The sequence below is a fragment of the Dermacentor albipictus genome, chromosome 3 (genome assembly GCF_038994185.2).
Source record: "Dermacentor albipictus isolate Rhodes 1998 colony chromosome 3, USDA_Dalb.pri_finalv2, whole genome shotgun sequence".
Taxonomy (NCBI): Eukaryota; Metazoa; Arthropoda; class Arachnida; order Ixodida; family Ixodidae; genus Dermacentor; species Dermacentor albipictus.
Window position 1 is genome coordinate 169,237,259 of NC_091823.1, and position 22,166 is coordinate 169,259,424.

General features: G+C 46.8%; 1 long non-coding RNA gene across 1 annotated transcript; it reads left to right on the forward strand.

The window, feature by feature from the left end:
- The first annotated feature begins 16,542 nt into the window (after positions 1 to 16,542).
- On the forward strand, positions 16,543 to 18,852 carry LOC139057035 (uncharacterized). The gene is made up of 3 exons (XR_011512536.1): positions 16,543 to 16,843; positions 17,651 to 17,744; positions 17,939 to 18,852. It is a non-coding gene; the product is annotated as an uncharacterized lncRNA (long non-coding RNA).
- Positions 18,853 to 22,166: the final 3,314 nt, after the last annotated feature.

The window sequence follows — 22,166 nt, forward strand, 5'->3', positions numbered from 1 at the left end:
GTCGAAACATTACCGCCCGTGATGAGACCCATATAACCCTTCATCACTCCTTATTATCCTTAGCCAATCATTGAATGCTTCTTTTTCTGTGTAGCGCATGAGCTATCAGAGATCAGTGGCATTTCGGTCGGTGAAGGGGTGCCCCAACAGAAGCTACTTCACGCGACAACCGAAACGTATCGGGGATGTCGCGCGTTTTGCATTTCATTTTCGCAAAATCACAATTTTCCTAATGTCTAGAATGCACCAACTCGGGTCTACATGTGGTCCTATTGATGGCTTTCATTCCACCTTCACCAAATCTTTCAACAAAGCCTTCATAGAAACTCTTCTCCTTTGACATTTGTTTTGTACCGTTGGTACAACACATTCATAAGGTTCAGGTATATTCACCTTCTGCAAACGTGGGTGTTTAGCCCAGTGAGTGAAGCACTCGGCCTCTTAGCCTGGGGTCGTAATTTCTAAACTCACCACTCCACCAATGTTATTCCTTTCGCATTTATTCTGTTTATTTATACATTAATTTTTCTACAGCGATTCATTTTGCGTGACGGACGGACAGGTTTCCTCATTGGGTATATAGGCATAGAAATGCTTACGGATTTTAAGACTAAATGAAAAAAAAGGAGACAGAAAGGGAGTAGAAAGAACGAATTAAGCATTGTAGTGGCGTACAGTCACATGATGGACGCCGCTCAGGCGTTCCTGGAACGCTACACAGCCTAATCGTGATGGACAGCGAAGGACACCACCCCAACTGAGTGTTGATGGATGTGTTGATGAAAGCGCGGAGGGCGCACGCCCACATTTGGAAGAAAACTCCTCAGGTGTCGCAAATTCCGCGGCCAGAACTTGCGGCAGCTCGGAGTGCTTCTTCTCCGTCAAAATCAACAAAGTCTGAGCAATTCTTACGGCACATGGGCTTCTAATAAACGATAAAACTTGTTCAGATACAATGCGCGCGTATGTTGGTATTTATGTAGAGTGAAGCTTCGGTTATGCTGGTTTTTACACGCTGTAAAACTAAATACGATGCGTACACAGACGCGCTTATTTTCATCCTGTGCAGGCGTCTCAATTCATGCAACTTTGTTCTTATGCATGTGCCTCAAGGTCGCAACTTTAAATATCATGTAAATGTTTATGTTTATGTGCCACAACGTTCACAAGCTATGCTGGAGTGCAAACACTAGGATAATCCATGGGGTGATCTCAGGCGGACATCACGCGCCATTCCATTACGAGGTATGTGTGCATCAGACATACCTATGAGCGGACATCTGATTTAGAGGTATTATGCCGTGATTCTATTGAGTAAGAAGCCAGAGCAGAGGTGCGCTGACTCACACTGTAATTTCGGTCCTGGAGTCCGACGGGTTCTCCCCTATCAGGCACCAATGCGACTACCCAAGTCAAATTCCGCGAAGACAAACAAACTAGGCTTCACTTTTAAAACGTTTTCAATTCTGACCCACACGCTTCGGCAACTTGAACCATACTTCAAGCCATACCTCGCAAATTTTCCTTCAAACTTGAAGGAACGATTTCTTTTAGTACAACATAAGCGCGAATATCTTTCACAGCTGAACTGTGGCTCGATTTTCAACCACTGGAGCAGTAGACTACGGCCCTCATGACTGAGATACATTTACGCTTGGTTACACAGACGGCTATCATGACAACGCTGATTTCTTTCTCTATATTTGGAGTATTGTCGTTTGTTATAACTATGGAGTGTTGTCGTTTGTTATAACTAAAGACTAATAAATGCAGTCAGTCAGTTTTTTGGTTCAAGCCTACAAGTGCCGCTAAGTGCTGCGGAAGCCGACGCCAATCAGCCAACTCCGCTGACAAGCTCTAAAAAAACCTTACAAAAGCAACCAGAAACATTTTCGGGTGTGTGCCAATCCGAGCAACTCGTACATCAAAGACAGCGAAGCTGCATAAGCAAGTTCCCGCACACTTCTGAAGTTCTGGGTGTCTGCTTTGCCACTGCCCGAAACCTACTTGACACTTTGCACTATATTCGATGAAATTCCTTCACTATATTTACCCGAGCTCTAGTATATGCTTGATTGTATCCGATCGCAGTGCTTCTACAGTCTGCTTTATATCCGACGTTTGTTCTTTTATTCTTCGCTGGCTTCGGCCTCGCCAGGCTCCTTGCACTAAAGCATGTGGAGGCTCCCAGCTGCGCACCGATCACGTTGTTCTAATGTGACGCGCATTTCTTTGGCTTCTTCAATTTAAACCTAAAGCTCTGATCCCGATATAAAAGACCTAACCACAAAAAATAAAAGGATGGTGTGCTTCGGCGGGCAATACGCGCGGACTTCGCGGCAGATTTCTTCAGTCCTTAAGTGGCCGTCGTGATCAACTCGCTGGCAGAACACAAGCTCCGTGCCAGTGTTCGCTGCTTCACGACTCGTGGGCCGCTTCCTGGAGGTTGGAAAAGTCGAGTTGTGTATTGGCTCCCCATTAAAGATGTCTGTGTTTCTGAAAGGCGTCACAATGCACGAGGTCTTGGTGGAGCTGCTACATGGAGATGATCCTGGGCACACTCCGCTTCTCCTTTTGGCTGACGACGATCACGAAGCCGTCGTCCCGGTTGACACCGCTCAGATGAGAGCTAAGATGAGCGCTGTGCTGTTGTAAGCGCGTTATCTACCTTGTTCGTATCAAGCCGCTGCGTGGAAGTCCACGCTCCATGTAGACAATTTTCGCGTATCCATGTGTAAGCTCCAGTGTCACAACTACACACGGCGTCAATTAATTCACGAGTCAGTTCAGACAACTCGTGAATGACCTAAGCGAAATCTTTATTGATATTTCTTCTCCTTCTCCTTCTTCTGAGAAGTTTGGTCAAGTGAAGTTTATAGCTGTGGGATGTGGTGAAACTAAATTACGCAAGACAAAATGCAGAAAAATGCCCAAAATGACGACAATGCAGCATGACATACCCCGTTAAACATGCAACTAAATGTAGTATTTAGGCAGTTAGATCTCAAGATCCCACACAATCCCAAGCAGTGGACGGAAAGCGAATAAGCGTGAACAGCCGCCCAAAATTAGCACATTGACACATCGTAGAAAGGGATGCGTTAGTATGCCGAAGGAACATCAAACACTCAGCGAAAGACCGGCATTGGCAATCGAAATCATGTAATTTTAGCATTAGACGTCTCAAATACTTGAACATGTAAGAACTAAAACATGAATTGGCAGTCAACACCATAACTTCAATGCACGTAAATAATTAGACATTAGACAGTCGACATACAAATTCCAAGAAACCACGTATTAGTGAAGAAAAGCTGAAGAACGAACTATTGTGCAGTCCAGGTGTGCTCCTTCGAATAATATCGAAGGCAGCACCCAAATGGCTTCGAAGACACCGTACTGGCTCAACGCACACGCCCCGCATAAAAGCGCTCAATCAGGCAGAATGCTGAATGGGAAGATTAGTCACTGCATATTAACATATGAAATTCCAGTTCCTACATCATGAGTAATTCTAGTATAAAGACAAATCCGATATTCCTTCTCATATTGCTGACGACTGTACATCATGCTAGACGTTAAAAGTTGCTGTTAAAAGATGCTAAAAGTAGTTGTGTATATCAGACAAATGGGCATACCCAAGCTCGCATAAACGAACTTTCGTATTGCGCTCGTCATACACGGATTTGATATCTCCAGTGGAGAAAAGAAGCCATAAAGCAACCCTAGATTGATAACAAAATTACGCATATTGGGCAGCGAGCTTTGCCCGTGCGTTAAAGTACCTCCTAAGGATCCCAACGCCCTCTAAGACATTCGCTATGTTGCGCAGATAGCCGAATCCAGTCCATTGTCCTCAATGCGAACACAGTAACGGCGCAGCGCATCCACCGCGGCGGAAGCCACGACTTCGATGTAGGGAATCTACGGTTCGTTATGGGGGGATCTTGCACGAGTGTCGGTCAGTAAGCTTCGTCTTTTCGATATAGAAAGTAATCCACTTTATTTGGGTTCGTTGTATTCGGGTTTGAATTCAGTGCAGGACGACTTATTGACCACCCTACGCGATGGCTACACCGCCGTCTGCTGGCGTATACGTAGCCCCATATAGCACGTCTGGCCCGCGGTGGACGCGTTGGTGTGACAATGCATCCAGCCCACCGTCAGAGACCAAGAGTAATTACGGCAACCACGCGGCGCGTTCAACCTTGGCCGCGGCCCGCGCCTACGCGGGACCGTCCCGAGCGGCGGGGATTTCCGGCCGCGCTCGTCGGGGGCCGCGTTCCCGCAGCGCACGAGCTTTCGGCGGCGCAGGCGGTCGGCTGTGGCGAAGGCCGAATGCGTCACTTCGCCGTTCCCCTTGCGCCCCGCTTTTTGTTCGATCTCATGACACTCATTCACGCACTACAAGAGAGCCCCTGCGGTGTCCGTAAATACGGAAGTACGCGAAATTGTTTACTCCCCGACGTGGTCCCTGGCTGAACGAAAAAAAGCACGCGATTTTCTTTGGAAGAAGCCTCATGTAGCATCCGTTCTCTTTTTTTCCTTTGTAACCGCGTCCTTCGCGATGTTTGTGTATTCTTCCTTGAGCTCTTAAAAATAGGACCTTTTATCTTTATTTCATCTATATGCGTACCTTAGAAAGAGTTCCCGATGTTGTTATTACGCACATGTTCGCACGAAGACGCTTTCGCAAGCCTCTGCTGATTGCGCCCCTAAGAACTCGTAGCGGCACGGCCCTCTAGCAGACTTCGACTTTTCAAATGATACCCAGCGACAAAGGATATTGTTCGTACGGGCTGTGTCATGAATTGAGCTATAGTCCATCACAATGTACTAATGCATTTCGCGGTTTTAAAGACCGGAACGGATCATATAAAAGGCGGGCGCGTACTCTGTCAACTCGGTTCTTTTCCGAAAGACACTCGCTTTTCATGCGCATCGGGCAATCACAGCGAAGATAAATCGCCGCGACACACAACAGTGCAGAATGTTTAATACCCGCACGAGAGCTTCTTTGCATTGCCAGACTGGTCAGAACACTATAAGCCATCCAAGGCGAGCACTTAATCTTCAAAGAGCCGTAGTGTTGCCATGTCTGACAATGTTTACCTTTGCGTATAGAGCCCCGCGTTAGTCGCGCTGCTAATCGAGGCATATCACCGCTCAGCACTCCCGATCGTTATCCTCGAGTCTCTCCCTTTCCCAATTGCCCAATAAAGAGTATCTAATAAAGAACAACCATACAAACGTAAAGCAAGAAAAGTAGATCGAAACCGAATCAAAACTCTTAGACACACTTTTTAAGCATAGGGAGAAAATCCTATGGTGAGCAAGTATTAGTATCCTAGGGCAATGAATTCCCATCTGTAATTGTCTGTGGAAAAAAAAGAGTACCTGAAGAAAATCGTATGGTGAGCAAATTTTAGTATCCTAGGGCAATGAAGTTCCATCTGTAATTGTCTGTGGACTAAAAGAGTACCTGAATCTGCCAGTGTGCTACTTGAATTCAATTAAACGTTTTTGATGTTTAGTTCTATTGTTTCCCTATTCATATGAAGATACCAATGTACTGCTGACAAATGTACGGCTCTTTAGTTGTTACCAGTCTCATCTCTTTATCTATGTTCTCTTTTCATTCTCCTCATCCCATCCCCGTACAGCGCATTGGAGGTGTCGTCTACTGAGAGTTAGTTACGACGCATTACGACATGCGGCCAGGGTGTGTGTGTGCGTGTGTGTGTGCCTGTGTGTGTGTGTTATTCATTGCTATTTGTAACTTGTCTTCTCCTTCCATAAACTGTGATGCCAGGTAACCAAAAAGGAAGGGTTGCTTCCCTTTTTCCTTTTGCTTACGCTGTAGAATGCTTTTGTTGGTGTATTTTAAAACTTGTACTGTGCTGCCTTTGAATAATTTCTTTTTTTTTTCGCTTGTTATGCGTTATTCTTATTCTTCATATTAGTGGCCAAGGGCTGTACTTGCATCCCTGTTACGTAATACCCCATCAGGGCACCTTAAAGGTAAAATAAATGACGAAGATCGTAATAACGGCAAACATGTATTTATAGTGATTTAGCAGTCGTCGTACAATGAATGTTTTTTATGCAGTCAATACACGCGCGGGGAAATCGACAAAAAATGGAACTCCTAGTTTTCAAGAGCGAAAGAGATGTAATTGCGATAGTTCCGAGGCTCCAACGCTTTCTTCTGACAAATGTGTTTGCGAAAACACTGCACAATGTGTTTATTTCATCCACAACGTGCTGATATCCTATTATGATGCGCAGAGGCTGCTCATTTGCAGAATGTTTTTTCCAGCAAGTGTTTCGGGCTTATTACTCATAGAATGATGACTCCGGCTGCGCGCAATTAGAATTGCACCCTTTTCAGTTTCGCCCATAGTTTTAGGACGCTTTTGACACCAGGCTCTTGTGCTCCTTGAAGCAAACGCAATGCGGTGCGCGTAATTGCCTTGCAGCAAGTACGTCGGTCGACACAAGATGCTCCTATACTAAGAGGCTGTTATGTGCACCGTTTCACTGCGCATTGCTGTGGTGAAGCTGTTTGCCACTGACAAGTGACGAGTCCGAATGCGGCCCGAAGACATGTTTTGATGCGAAAAGCATCAAATGGCACATTGGCCGGGAAAGGCCGCGTCGTCCGTAGCAGCGAAGTGCACCCAAATTCCCATTGGCCTCCACGCCGCGTCACGAGCGCGCCTCGACGCAGCAGCTACGACGACGCGACGACGTGTACAGACCCTGTTCTCTGGTTGGTTGTTTTATCCGCCCAAGCTCTTGCCTGCGTTCGAACTGTAATGCCAAATCAAAACGCGCCAAGCGTCTCAACGCGCACGCTCGCCCCCCGAGCAGTCCGTAACTCGAAGGACCTCTCAGCGGCGTTCAGTTGGATTTTAATGTTTTCGCATTAACAACGTACGAGAAATGCTTAGGTGTCCTCGGATTTTTTTTTTCTTTTTTCACCCTCCTTATTGCTCACATAATGACGCGATAAACCGTGAGTGAAATCTCTAACAGCCGTCGCCATTAAACTGAAATAAGAAAGAAAGCAAAGCGTTACGCGTTGAGTCATGGGCACTCTTTCGGTTGCATACGAAAAAAAAAAGATGCACTCTCGCAATAACGACGTGCGAGTCGCTTCTTTTCAGCGCAATAGCCAGCGATCGGCAGGAATCGAATATACTGGTAGCAGGGTAATCGGGGAATATGCCATTTGAGGTTTCTCGTGCGCCACTCAAAACGTGTTATTTTTCTTTGTCTTTCGTTGAATCGCCTTCCTTTTCTTGAACGCTCGCGCCGTGAGCCTTTCGTTCGCTCTATTTCGCATCAGCGGAACGCTTTGTTCAACATATTCTTGAGACCAAGCGCAAGAGATGTCACAAAATTTCAACGTCATGTTCTCCGTGGCCATTTGGTATAAGAGCACACCGACTCCCATTCCCCTTCAATAACCATTTTCTGCCGTTAGGAAGCTGTTAGCCAGCGCTGCAGCGCTTTTTAATAAGGACCCCGAAGTGAAAAGTTCGTGAATCAAGACGAATCTCACTGGTATGAAGATTTGAAACATTTCAGTATCATAACACAAACAAATCAATCCTTTATACGAAGAACAGTGGGGAAAAAAAGGCCAGGCTTAGCTTGGTTAAGCCAAGAATGCGTTGCATATTGCGCGAGTTGGGGCCCAGCTTTCCCTCCGGCCGTCGTGACGTCACGTCACGTGGTTGCGCTAAAGGTCAATGATGGCTGCACGGCCGCGCCCAAGGACTGAACTGAGTGATTGCAATATGCAACGCATAAAAATAGAAGCAACTTAATAACAAACATAGCAAACTTAAAAGAGAATATACCCACATATGAAACGCGCAGCAATGAACAATGGTTCATACCCTCAATGGTGGCTGCCCGGCCACGCCCAAGGGCTGAACTGGGTGATTGCAATATGCAACGCATAAAAGTGACTGCCCGGTAAAGTGTAAGTGTACGCAGTCACCACTTACAGCAGTAACGAAGCTGCCCTTGCTGTGGCCTCCGTTTAGCGAAGGCCACAGCAAGGGCCTCCGTTTAGCGATGAGTTATCTTGAAACCCACAACTCTAGACCACGCGATCCTTAGATCTTGGCCTGGGAGCGTGAGCCAGCGCCACAACTCACATCCATGGCCCCGGAGGATCGACGCATGTAATACCCAGGAAACTGGATGAGAAAACAGCGCGGAGGTTTAGCTCACACGGTACACTCTAAGAAAAAAAGGACTAAAAGGGGTAGGGAGGTTAGTCCTTTTGGGGACTAACTGATTTGCCACAACCATTAGTCCTTTTGGGGACGAACTGACACGGGATGAACTGTTACTCCTCATGCGCTTACTCCTTGGGGGACTAACAGTTGCCCCTGCCCGATGGTCCTCAAGGGAGTAACGGTAATTCGTTCCGATGCTCCGCAAAGGTGGAATTAATTAAATTAGGCATTTATACCCTAATAAAAAAATTAATGAGCTGAAAAGAAAAATGTGCCCGAGAGCAAGATTCTAACTCACGTCCTCTCGCTCACAAGTCAGGTACTCTAACCACTTCACCACGCCGCTTGGTTGACAAGACGGCATATTTAGACAAGGTTAAGCATGGGAACGCAAGTGCGGCAATATAAAAGTGACTCCGTATTTTGTGCAAGCTATGCAGTGAGAGTCTAACGTTGAGTGTACTTGCAACCATAAGCGACTGCGAAAAGAAATCAGCCCGAGTATTCTTAAGGTGATTTAAACTGAGGCACTATGCCATATATACGTGTAGCGAGCTCAAACGGGTAACCGAAGACGACAGAGAAGGGCAATTTCTCTGTCGCTTAGCGTGTGCCGTTTGAGCTACACATCGCTTCAGTTCGCAACCTCCTTGGAACGGAAGGAACTTAGGTACTATTGACCAAGAAAATCTAGCCGTCTATCAATGACTTGCGCGTTTAATGTGTATCGCTCATTTATGGGGTGCGCACGAAGGGCATGCCTCTTCACATTCCAGTATTAAGTTTCACGTAATTTTCTCACGCAGAGGCAAGGTGCTGCTTTGCATGTAGTTCAATAGACAATGCACGAACTTCGAACCATTCACAATTTATGGACAATACCGTTCTCGCCGCATCGCTCCATGACACGGACGAAAACAGCGAAGTGCCTTGGGAGTAACTGTTGCCGTTCGTCCTCCCATTGCTCTCTTTCCGAGCAGGGACTAAACACTTACTCTCCAAAATTTGCACACGGCACGCACATTCATGCAGTTAGTCCTTTGAGGGACGAAAGCGCCCTTTTTAGGACTAACGGCGCAGTTACTCCCGTTTTCCCCGGGATTTTTCTTAGAGTGTAAGAGCACCGCACGCGTAATGCGAAGAAGTGACTTCGGATGCCAACGGAAGTAAGCCACCTTCTCGCCCCCTTTCATTGCCTTTTGTTTTGTTTTTTTACATTGTCGACATTTCCTCTAAAATGTCGACCCTATCTTAAATTACCCTATGATTTCCTTTAGTTGAATTGTCTGTTGGCTTCATGTGATTCAGACTAAAGAAATTGGGTACCTCGATTCCCCTTTTCCTTATCCTCGCAGAAAACTGTGGAGCGGGGCCCTTCTAGATAAAATGAAAGCAACGCCTTTACTACTGCAGAATACACAGTGCGCGAACTGACGTATCAAGCCCTGCCGCAACCCTACCTTGTCGCACGACCCATAGAACAAATATAAACGGAGCGCCCCGTCTGTCAGTCGTGGTAGCGCAAACACTAATCTTGGTATGGCCCTTCTACCACACAGAGCCCACGTGGAGGCGCCTATGCTTGCCAAGAATATGCGCCAATCAAATTGCTCCTTACATGAAGGCTCCTGTAGCCAACCGAATTGGAGGTGCAACTGTATTTGTAACAAATCCACGTACACCTTCTGACTCCCTTATGAGACCACAAGGCAACAGACTTGTCATCATTCCATAGGTGCTAAAGAATCACCAGCCAGTGGCGACAAATCTTCCTGAATGGCAGACCTGAATGGCGACAAATGGCTGCTGCAGTGCGTATACCCCTAAGTCCGTGAGCAGCATGACATTCGGTTTATAGTCTACGGTTTTCATAATTCAAAAGCTGCAGCAGCGCAAAGCATACTGACCGGTTAATCCAAGTGAGCCAATCGGCCCGAGCATATTTACAGCGCAAGAGAATAAATGTTCAGCAGCGCTGTGCGTCAATTTACAACTGCTCCAGCTGATCTTTCTGCAATACAGGTGACTTCTGTAACCTGTATTGAGATGCTCCAGGGATACATACATCGCATGAGTAGCTGGAGCAAAGAACTTGGAGCGCAAAAATGATGCAGTGACGCAGCGCGCGATGTCTTTTAGCCTACGGCGGCATTAGGCCTGGCAGTCTGATCCGAGCATAAGTGAAAGGGACCTCACGAAGCTTGTCTAGCGACCAACTTTAGCGGCAACGAAGCCTGGCACTAATCAATGATGCAAAATCACACTTCGTGTAAGGGTCCTGCCAAGCGTAGGTAAGGCTGAGACAAATAGGCAAGCTGAGCCAGAAAATCTTATTTTCCCGGCTACTAAAATTTCCCAAGCTTCCTATTTTAAGTTTGTTGTTTGCAGCTGTAGTCGGCCTATCCCTTCGTTTAAACATTTTTCATTATTATTAGAAAGCTTGCTCGGCTGCATAAAACGTGCGAAGCATGTTATGTACACGGAGCTGGATTTCCATTGCTTGATAACTTTCAGCAGCTGTCCCGTTCGATGTTCCAATCTCACTCCTCGCTTCACGAAATAACCAAACTACGCAGATTCTGCGCGACAAACCTTTACTAGTATATCAATATACGGCGCGCCCACGGTGACATTTGCATATTCATAGCCTTGTTGCTGCGCCTGCACTTTCATAGCCTTGAATGAATTCTGTGCTTAGATTTGCCATGCCGAGAAAGGAGACGAAAATATGACTTTCGCCGCAGCTCATATCGCGATATAGGAGACATTTTGTACGTCCTTCCCGAATTATTACGCCTTCCTCGCTACACCCCTGCGCACTGCCAAGATTCTTCTTCTTCAAGGCCGCTATCAGCAGACAGATGCCTATAAGTGAGCGCAAAGTGGCCGGCGAAATAAAAAACCCGTAAAGCGTCTTCGAAAGCTCACGCATGGGCCATTTTATTGCTTTACGAAAATGCGTTTGCTGCTCTGTGTCGAGTGGATTGGAGACTTAGGGCGCTTTGCCATTCTGTTCAGTTCCAGCAACCAAGGCCTCTCCAACTTTAGTTCGATGCGTTATTCTGAGCACATGCCGGTTCTTTCGAGGTTGCCAGTGCAAGTCACTTATGGCAGCTACTTGGTGCTCAAGTCCACGCCATCGGAGGAAACAGGAATCTATAGATTCCTGTTTCCTCCGATGGCGTGGACTTGAGCACCAAGTAGCTGCCATAAGTGACTTGACTTCCGCGCGGTGTTACATGGCTATGGCGCACGCGTTTCGAATGCTCCTGCGATTTCGGGCACTGTGCCAGGAATATATTTTCCTTTGGTTATAACGACTTTTCGCCCGGACTCATTCACATTCTCGTAAAAATGCTTCGAGCTATTTGTCATAACATTTTGCCAACGAAGTCTTGTTTTCAAGGCTGCAAAACAACGATTCCATGCGTCGCGTACGACTTATCTTAGGGACATAAACCAACCTAATTACGCAACTAATGGCTCGCTGCAGAAGCCCCTTATTAAGCTGCTAATTAGTGCACCCAACATAACCGTAATGAAATTTTGATGTACGACGTCCTGAAATTGAAGAGTTGGTTATGAAGGACGCCGTAGGTGGAGGTCTCGCGATTAATTTTCACCACCCGTATAGTTGGTTACTGGGCACCTAAATCTAAATACATTAAAGTCTTTCCTCTTTTGTTGCACTTTGTTTTTATCGAAATGCGGCCACCGCGTCCGGTATTCGAACCCGCTGCCTCGTGTTCAGTAGCAGAGCAGTACAGCGATTGAACCACCGGGATCGATAAACAAAAGCTTAGAAGATGCTTAGGCTTTGCTTTTAAGAGTGGAACGCGATAGCATTCAAGGATCCCTGACTGCTCCTCATGTTTTCCGGCAACTGGTGATTATGTTATCGTAATGCTTACCGGGAAACGCTGGCGGCGAACGCTATGCACGAAGGCGAGCTTTCTGGTAGAAACTTTCGGTAGTGCACAGCCGCGCCAAACAAATAGCGCAATTTTCACGTTTCTGTTATTGTTTCGCATTTTTAACGCTTCATCCTTAGAAGGTTTAACACAAAAGGCATGCGCTGTCAGTGTTTTGTTTCATGACATTTGTTTGTGGGCTGCCATTCTTATAATTCCGAGGAATAACTTTGGCAAGAATGTGAGACAAGGTATGAGCAGCTTTAGTGATAGAATCGTGTGGCATTATAACCAGCATATACCACATTCCATAGAGCAAGGCATGGCATATGCATATACCTAAATATACAGGGCATTTTTCGCTCACGGACAACTCCGCCGACACCGGATTTTCTTCGACACGGGGCCCTTAACGTTGACGATGGCAAATAACGACACAGTGTCAAACATTCGAGTTACAAATTTAACTCTCTATTGGGCGAACTTGGTGGTTGGAGAAGCATGGGAGACGCCTTTGCCCTGCAGTGGGCGTAGCCATGCAGGTTGATTATTATTATTATTATTATTATTATTATTATTATTATTATTATTATTATTATTATTATTATTATTATTATTATTATTATTATTATTATTATTATTATTATTATTATTATTATTATTATGTGCGAACCCTCGAGCACAACGATAGCGGCGAGTAAAGTCGGCGATCGTCCAAACTGTCATAAGCGAGTAAAGCGCGTCAGCTTTTAATACACGACTCCTCGAAGGTCACAGCGTAATCGCTGGTGCCCGCGCGCGTCCCAGAAAGTACTGCGCAGTTCGCCTCGCGCGTGCCATCACCAGATTACGAGAGACTCGGTGACAACTGACAACGGACAGAACATTCGATAAGGTTAACTTCCTACGCATGCAGGCGCGTCCTACGCCGAGTGATAACGCTTAACATTTGGTAGCCGGCGAAAAGCGGCCACCGGGGCAAGATGCACAAGTACACGCGTCAATATACCTCGACAGCCAAGCGAGGTATTAAAATCCGATGATATCGTTTATTAATTCCGTTAGTCAATACTACAAACCTCACGTAGAGGAGCCGAACTCTTGCGTATGCTTCGGCGAAACTGAAGGATTCTCAGCGACAGAGGTTTTTCATTAAGTCTGTTACTGTTTAAGGAAGATGTCGGAACGTGCATTGCAAAAAAGGAACGTTAGGTGAACCATTCACAACTAAAAAAAACATAGATGGAAATGTGCTCAATAAGCACGACAAGAAGGCTGGGGTGCCAGTTTTGTATGCTACATGTTTCGCGTTTCTTCCGTGCCCTGTGAACAGTTCGCATAATTCAAGCATCCAATCAAGCCCGATTCCTGCCTTGGGCACGAAGAAGATTCTTGGAAGATACTTCATATGCGTAACATAAGATGATGTTTGTTGTGGAGATCGTAGTGAACTTTTACTTTGGACGCTCAAGATTGTTCTCCCCACAACGGCTAGGGAATATATGGAAGCGAAGTTGGTGCACAACAGGTTGTCCTTAGAGGTACATCGGCACAAGCAGGACAAAACATAGCACGTGGCATGCAACAAATGCAGAAAGTCACTATTCAGGAAACTATAGATTTTCGTGGAACCTATTACTTTTATTTGTATTTACGTATCTGCGTTGATGATTGTATCTCTACTTTATTTGTATACTATTATTTTGCGCTGATAGTCTTTGGTTGCTGTATACGATCACACAAACGTAACACATGTTCTCTTGCATAGAATTTTTTAAATAGTTCTTCAAGGGCCCATTTTCTATCATTCTCGGTTAGTCGGTATAATCACTACACTCTAAAAAAAGTTTGCACTCTTTGGCCTGTACATTTGTCTCACAACGATAATCGTCATCTGCCTTGCTTGTCTTTCCTTTCTTGAAAACTCGGCGTTGCTACTTTCCGGTCGAGAATGATGTGTCGCACTGATAACGCGCATGCCGTTCGTGACTGGGAAGTACCGGGCTCGCAGCGTTAAAGAAAGGAAACGCGGGCAAGACAGATGACGATTATCGTTGTGGGACAAGCCCCAAAGGGTGTACATTCTTTTAATAGTATGTAAACTCTGACATGTGGTTTAATAAAATTATTATTATTATTCTTTAATCCACCTCTTGATCTCATTTTCTTCTTTTATTCTCTCCTTCTTCATCTTCTTGGTGACAGGTTGGCAGGGAGAACAACACGTCATGTACTCTGGCTCTGAGTATGAAAAAAAGCAAAGAAAAAAATCCGCGAATCCCACGCGTCGTGGGATTCAATTTAGACGATGCTTTCAGTTTTTTTTTGTGTGTGTGTGTGTGAAGAACGCTCTCATGCTTAGCGACCATTTCCAAGTAGAAACCACACGACGCGGTTGGACGTATTTTCGCTGGGAACCGCCTCGCTGAACATAAACTTGTGGCGCTCGATTATGGACATGTCACGCATGACGACGAAGACACGAGGACGATGTAACGACCACGACGGCATGAAGACGGCTGCACGGTGACGATGCAGTGATCCCAGTAGCATGGCGATGTGACAATGATGGCATGACACCCGCGGGATGACAACGCTGGAGTGACAGTGAAGGCGACGAGGGTGTGCTGACGACTCCGCGACGACAACGTGGTGCCGATGCTGTTGCGACGGCGGCTGTGTCACGAATGAAATCATGGAGCCGGAATGATGATGACAGTAGTGTGACACGATGGCGCGATGAGAACAATGACGTGATCACGACGGACTGATGACTATGGAATGACGATGACGGTACGACGAAGGCCGGAAGATGGCAGCGCGATGGCGGTGGTGTGACTACGCAGTGACAGCGATAGAGTGAAGACGGCGGAAGGGCGACGATCACATGGCAACGAAGAAATTATGGCAACATCATAAAGGTGATAACATGGCGACGACGGCACAAAAAGGTTCTTGGGCTAGAACTGTTCGTAAGCGCAGGCGACAGCCAACTGGGATCTCGGGCATATTGTTAGCGAAGGCGGCCGGCCAATAGCAAACAGCACTCACGAACGCAAAGCTTTGTAAATTCAGCCCCACTTATGTCGAAATCAACACTGGAGTGCCGCTTTCTTCGAAGTCATCTAGCCATTTTTTTTTTTTTGTTCAGGGCAGCGAGCAGCGGAGGAGAAGCGGTCTTGTACCCGTGTTTCAGCGTGCGTACACTTTCAATTTTTTTTTAAGTGCCTGTAGCAGAGAGCACAATTCTAGTCCGTGAGCTGATCTACACGAAGAGGCGGACAATATTTGCGCAAAAATTGAAATGTGTAAACTATATTAACAAAATTCACTTATTATGTTTCTAGAGATTAACCTCATGGTACATATGGCAATTTAGAAATTCTAGTCGGGAAGCTCGCAAGAATTCTTGGAAAGAAATATAAATTCCCGAACTTCGCGGGAAAATACATTGGTGTTGCAGTTACTTTTGTGCCTCAATGCATAAAACGACGTTTCTTTAAGAAAGTAAATGGAACGATCGACAGTGCATTTTTAGCGCAAGTTTGACTGCTAGTTTGAATGGCGCGTATGTCGTAAATGGTGTCATCCACACAGTTATCTTCAAGTGGATATTCCCTGCGAATTCCCCGGCCGGAATTTGTAAATTGCAAAATGTGCCGTAAGGCAATTAGCTGAAAACTTAATTAGTCTAGTCAATTTATGTTAGTTAGTCGATTATACACTTCAATTTTTTGCGCAAGTATTGTCCACCTCTTCGAGTAGATTAGCTCATAGACTAGAATTGTGCCATCTGCCAGGGGCAATACTTTTAAAAAATTTGAAAGTGTTCGCCGAAACGCCCTGTACGTCGTATCTTCGGCAGCTTATTTTGCTTGGACTCCGCAACGCCCCACGGCTTACGAACATGCAACTTTTCCGTGCCCCTTCAACTGGGCCCATATTCACAAAATGTTCTTACGATAGAATTGTTCGTAACAGCAAATCCTAGCCAGTGCTGATGCTGGATATATTATTAGAAGAGGCCGCCGGCCAATGGCAAAGAGCGCTTGCGAGCGAAAAGCTTTGTGAGTTCGGGCCCAGATTTTAATTACTCTACGCGTTTAGCGATTCTGTAGCTCCTTTTGATGACAGATACAGTGACGAAGAAAACGGAGCCAAGCGAGGAGAAAACGTTTACTTGCGGCGATGCTCTGTGCGCATTGTTGGGCAATGGGAACGCAACGCGGAAGAGCAGCGAACCGTCAAGCCGCGAGCTGCTGCGCGGCCACGCTCGCTGCTTCGGGCCGTTTGCAGCGCGCGCGCTTCCGTCGGGAGAGACGCGCTTGCAGCCGTGGGACTCTAGGGTGCCTCGATGCGCGCGCCCCCGCTTAGGGTGAGGTCACCCTTTGAACCAGCCGGCGCCGCCTAAACCTGTTTTCGCGCGCTCCCTCCGCCATTGCGTTGCCCGCGTCGACTTCGCCGCGCTGCTGTGCGGGCGTCCTCGAAACGCTGCTGCGTTCGCGCGGCTTTCATCGGCGTAGAATGCCTGGATGTTGTGTTCCTCAGTGCTCCAACCATTCGAGAAATGGTTGGAGGATGTTCCATTTTCCAAGGGACCCAAAAAGGCGGCTTCTGTGGCTGGTGCGAGTCAAGCGTGACAAGTGGCAACCGACGAACTCCTCGTGTGTCTGCAGCGTAAGTGCCACATGTTGGTTCAGTGCTGTTTTTGTTGCGATTTATTTGTATTTTGTTGCGTTTGGGCAGCTAAGTGTCGTTCAATATTCTTCTTGCTCGGCTTAAGAAAGCTGCGTGAAACACTAAAACAAAGTAAATGAGTTTCACCACAGCGCGGTACAGGCCATTGTCTGCCGCTTGCTTGTTCGCATCCGAAATTGCACGACACGTGTCCGCTGGGGAATACGTACCACGCGTGCTTTCGCCGCTTCTTTTCATTCAAAGGTAATTGCCTTTACTAGGCGCTTGCCAGCGAATTGCGGTCTGGGCCCAAACATTGCATCAAGGCACAGAGCATGAGGACAAGCAAGGGCACATAAGCTGTGGCAATTACTGTGCAAATGGATGGTCCAGGAACCAATTTTGATTAATTCACTCACGATTTCTGAAGTTGTTTTTGACATGTGTGCGGCGTTGGGTAGCTTCCGCTGCCTATTAACCGGACGCTTCGTCCTACGACGCCGCATTATGTCAGTAAATGAGATTAACAGAGATCGTTGTTATGTGCAGATTGAGGCGCTCATTCGAGTAATTCGCCTGATATTTCGACTAATTTGTTCTTTGGCCTGTTAACCCGACGGTTCGTTCTGCGATGGCGGATTAAGTCAGTGAATGAGATAGACAGGATATGTTATGTGCAGATTGAGGCTCTCATTCGAGTAATTCGACTGATATTTGGACTACTGTGTTCTCTTGCGTGCTGCCTTCATTGTTTTCATTATCGAGCCGGAAATGCGCCGCTAATTTCAATATCAAATTCATCTGCAGGCTCATTTCGAAGCCAGCAGCTTCGAACAGAACCGCGCGGATGGGTGGAAGAAGCTCAAGCCTAATGCTGTACCAACGGTGTTCCCATTCAAAGGTGAGATGCCTCCTGACCCTGGTATTTGTTACCACGTTGCTTATCGGCTCATTATCTACATTTGAAAAAGTTATGTGAGGAAACGATTCATGCGCATACATATTAAATTTTCTGGCGCGCCTTCTATTCTGCTTTTAGTTAACACAATCTTAAATATATGTAATGGGCATTTTTTCTTATTTATCTGTTTCCAGAACTTCCTAAAGAGCGAAGGCCACCAAGGGAACGAAATGCACACGTGCCTGCATTATTCAGTGACGACGCAGCCGCACACAATTCTTCACGAGAAGTGAGAAACGTTCTTCCCTCAACTACGCAGGAATTTTCTCCCGCTGATTCTTCGTCAGACGGGGAGATAAATGAGAGATTGGCGGCTACGGAAACCAACAATGCTAATGGGCAACTTACTTCGACCCCCAGGGATGCACGGCTTCAAGAAACTGCAATAGTTACTGCGACCCAACCCCTCGATTCTGAGGCAGCTGAGCTTAGGAAGAAGATTGCAGATCTCACAGCAGCCAATAATAAGCTTAGACAACATCATAACGAATCTAAGAACACTGTCAAAAAACTACAGATGCAGGTACGCAAGCTGCAGAAAGAGGCAACTAATTTCTCACGAAATACGAAGTTTTTAAATGAAGACCAAATTCGTGCTCTTTCTCGGAACAACAATCATGGTAATTCGTGGTCAGCGCAAACAGTAAAGCAAGGTCTAAAAATTAAATTTGCTTGTGGAACCACCGGGTATGAAACACTCAGAAAGATTGGCTACCCTCTTCCATCCAGCAGAACGTTAGCAAGAAGAATTCAGGGCCTGAAGTTTCTGCCAGGTATCCTGCATGAAGTGATCGACGTCATGAGGTCGAAAGCAGAGGGAATGGAGGACGTGGAGAAAGACTGCGTTCTCTTTTTAGATGAAATGGAGATAGCACCCGGATTTGAACTCGACCGTGGCGAAGACGTGCTTCTGGGAGGAACGACGTTGCCCTCAAAGCCTGAAGAGCCAGCCAATCATGCTTTGGTGTTTATGCTAGGTGGGGTAAACCAGAGATGGAAGCAAGTGATAGCCTATGAATTCACTGGTAGGCACGTGGACGGCTCTGTACTCAAGGCATATGTCCTGTAAATAGTGCAGATATGCAGCCAGATTTCTCTAAGAGTCCGTGTTATCACATGTGACATGGGTGCAGCAAACCGCGCTATGTGGAGAGAATTTGGCTTTTCGAGCCACCGCCATTCGACAACTTCGTGCTCAATACCTCACCCAACCTTAAAAGGGAAGGAACTTTTTTTCATCTCGGACCCGGCACATGTCCTTAAGAACCTGAAAGGACAGCTTCTAAGCTCAAAAGTTTTCACACTCAGTGATACTACAGTAAGCAGGAACGGACTGACGGCCTCGAAGGTGAAATTGGAGCATGTACAGGCCGTCTTGGATTATGACGCAGCCAACGAACTTAAGGTAGCACCAAATTTGTCAGAAACCCACATTAGTTGTGGGCACTTCACCAAAATGAAAGTAGGAGTCGCTGTCCAGCTCTTCCGTGAAGCCCCACCAGCTATTCGGTTCCTAATAAAAGAAGGAGTGATTGAGCCAGAGGCCGAAACAACAGCGTGGTTTATGGACCTCGTTTCTAGGTGGTATGCCCTCATGTCATCGCGTCATCCCACCATGGCGCTAAGCCGCAGGAACATTACTAAATATCATGCCGCCTTGGACACACTACGCACGGCAACAGACACCATCAGAGAACTGAAAATGGGCACTGGATCTCAGTGGAAGCCATCGCAAGCAGGGGTCCTAATTGCGACAACGGCTGTCCTTCGCCTTCAAGAAGTGCTTCTTGGCAGTGAAGGGTATGAATTCCTCCTCACGAGCAGGCTGTTGCAAGACTGCCTAGAAAACCTTTTTTCTGTGGTGCGGCTCATGAAGCCAGTGCCCACTGCGTATGACTTGAAGTGTGCACTCCGACTCGTCAGCGTCAGCCACTTTCTTCACACTCCGAGATCAACAAGCTACGAACTTGACGACCGCGAATACCTTGTCGATCTGCTTGCACATAGCAAGAAGGAATGTGCAGAAAGCGAAGTCGATGAAATCAACGACACGGAAATTCTGTTCATTGAAGAGCTCACGTCAACCGAGTGCCGCATCTTGTTTTACCTTGGCGGTTTTATTTTGAAAGGAATTTCGAAATCTATAACTTGTCCGCAGTGCAAGGCTGCTCTCCTTGGCAAGCCTGACGATCAGTATGCTTCCCTGACTGCACTCAAGGAATACGTCAGGGATGGGCAAAACCTCGTATATCCAAGCGCTGATGTCATGAAAACTTTAAAAAACTACGAGGAACATTTCACCGCTGTCAACTCATGGTGCACAGGCAAATTTTTCACCATGAAGTCGCCACTTCGTTCTCTGATAGCCTATCTCGAAGGCATAGACAAACCCTCAGTGAACACATGCATGGCTCACAAAGAACGAATAAGCAAAATGCTGACTGCTGCATATGCCAGAGTGAGGCTCCGAATTCATCTCCGACAAATTCCGAGCACTCATCCTAGTGGCCACGGAAGCAAGACTTGTGCAGGGGTCAGCCTTGCGTAAGCAAGCTGGAATCTGCAGTTCTGCGAGCCTTTTCCTTCAAAGTCTGAAGTCTGCATCTATATATATAGTGATCACAACTATTTTATCAATTACGGTCTATTTAACATAAATGTCGACTTTTAAAAAGTGCAATAATGTTCAGTGTTCACGTTCCCATTAAACACAAATCTCTAACTTTGTGTGTTTTCATAAGCACTGAATAAATGATTTCATGTTTGCTTGGGTAACAGCTTTTGTATTCATCTGGCTGTTACCAGACGAAAAGGGGACTTTATATTTTATTACCGTTGCTGATGCTGTTTCTTCAAAGCGTGCAGAACCAAGACGTTGTTGCATTGACCGCGTCGGCTGAATTTTCTTACCGATCAAATTCACTCACTTGCATTGGGACATCAGTGAGGTTTCCCATACAATCCTGTTTACCGCGCCTCCGTTCACGAAGAAAAATGCCCATTCAGCCTTTTAACGCCCCCCGCATAACAGCGCGGGAGAAAGGGGGTTAGCCCCAGTCGCTGCCGAGCGTGAGATAGGGAGCCGGAAAGCGGAGGAGTCCGTTCTCCGCGAGAACGAGCATGCAGTGGGAGCGAGAATGGCGGCCGCCGTAGCAGACGACGCAGATGTCCTCACCCTAAGCGGGGGCGCGCGCATCGAGGCACCCTAGAGTCCCATAGGGTGTGTAAGGTCGCTCTGATTGTTCGGCTTCTTAAGTCTCACGAATCGGCCTCGTGCTTTGTGTATAGAGAGGGGGTTCACTTCCCCCCCATGTCAGCGGGGCGACAGTTGCTGTGTTATGCGGGGTCACAGGCAACGCGCGGGGTTTGGTGACGCATCGCGGCAGGTGCCAGGCGGGCGTGTGCCGATTGCTGGAAGTCAGTATTGTGCGCACGATGTTGGCAGTCCGCCGACGGGTCACACAGACCAGCCTTGAAACGAACCGCTGTACAAAAGGTATTGTGGGTCTGGCGCCCGAGTCCCTGACTAATTGGAGGCGCCGCCGAGGTTAAGAAGGACTTAGCAACTCTGAATCCATGCCGCATGCAGTGAGCATGGACCTAATCCTCTACGCGTCCGGAACGTAATCGCCAGCCTTGTTGTTGGGTGCGACTGCCTGCGTGGTTTCGAAGACCAGCTTACCGTGCACGCTGTAGGAATGCGGTGCACACGTAAAGAGTGCATTCGCACGACGGCGTCTTGGAAACACGCACTCAAAGAACTTTGTCTTGTGGACAATAAGTTTGAAGGACAAGGAGGGTCATCCGTCTCCCAGACGGCCAAACATTGAGTACAGCGGCACTTCGTGGTGCCGGTGCCCCTGCTTCCGAGACATTTGCAGCCTAGACGCCGTTGGGATTTGAAACGGTCTAGCGATAACTTGTTCGGGCCTGGCGTGTTTTGCTGAGCCGGTCACTCACTACGGAGAAATGAGAGGGCAACGGAGTTTTGGCGAAGAAGGAAAAGAGCTTTGTTTTCCAATATGTTTATTTTTAAGAGTAAGCCCATCCCTGTAGGTTGTGGCTTAACAAACGGTTGACTCTGATTGGCAACTGAACCTGTGGGACGGGCCAACGGCCCTACCGCCTTTTTTCTTTGTATATTTGGGCTATAAAAATCGGGACGACATGCTGTCCCTCAGACTTGGCTGAGATCAGGATTGCTGATAGACCAGTGAGCCTCCGTACTATGTACGTTAAAACGAGTCTGGGCTCTAACAGTCATTGAGACAGTCGAAGAGTGAGACCTTGTTTCGCAGTTGTTCACTTTTGTAATGTATTTGTTTTACCTGCCATGTATATAGAAAAGTTTGCCTATAAATG